Source organism: Octopus bimaculoides, chromosome 12 (genome assembly GCF_001194135.2).
Source record: "Octopus bimaculoides isolate UCB-OBI-ISO-001 chromosome 12, ASM119413v2, whole genome shotgun sequence".
Taxonomy (NCBI): domain Eukaryota; kingdom Metazoa; phylum Mollusca; class Cephalopoda; order Octopoda; family Octopodidae; genus Octopus; species Octopus bimaculoides.
The window spans coordinates 64,555,018-64,555,859 of NC_068992.1; positions in this window are offsets into that span (position 1 = coordinate 64,555,018).

An 842-nucleotide genomic window follows, 5' to 3' on the forward strand; every position below is an offset into this window, starting at 1 on the left:
ATCTTTTTCTTTTTTTTTTCTGTTTACACAGAATTTGAACTCACAAACGTAAAACTGGATGAATTGCTGCAAGGCATTAAGTCCAGCATGACAAGGATTTTGCCAGCGCGCCGCCTTGCTATAGTTGAAATAATGACGACATGGTAACGGCTGTATTAACTAAGGCCATGGGTACGTTCGATCAAAACTGATCTGAGTCTAAATTATAATAACTAACATTATCACCTCAAAACTATCACCACCACCACCACCAACAACAACAAAAAGAGCAGCAATAGCAGCAACGACAACCCTAACGTCTTTTGATTCTCAAATGACGATATAGTTATAATTTAAGGAGAGTCTAATCTATATATGACTTTTTTCTAATAACGAGGCCATGTATGGGAAACACAAAATGGCGTCCGTTCATTCCGGAAATAGAATTTAATTACTCATCATCAGAGATATTTAGCATATTTTGTTTTACATTTTGTGTCAATACTTGATGATGCCTAAGATTCATAATCAAAATATTCTATTATTTATTTATTTATTTATTCATTTATTGTTATTTAAAATTTTTTCATTTTATCTTTGCTATTTACAGTCATTTTTGCTATTAGTTTTCTTAGTACTGCTGTTGTGCCCACCGTTGATCTTCTTCTTCTTCTTCTTCTTCTTCTTCTTCTTCTTCTCCTCCTCCCTCTTCTTCCTCTTCTTCTTCCTCTTCCTCTTCTTCTTCCTCTTCTTCTTCTTCTTCCTCTTCTTCTTCCTCTTCTTCTTCTTCTTCTTCTTCCTCTTCTTCTTCTTCTTCTTCTTCTTCCTCTTCTTCTTCTTCTTCTTCTTCTCCTTATCATCAT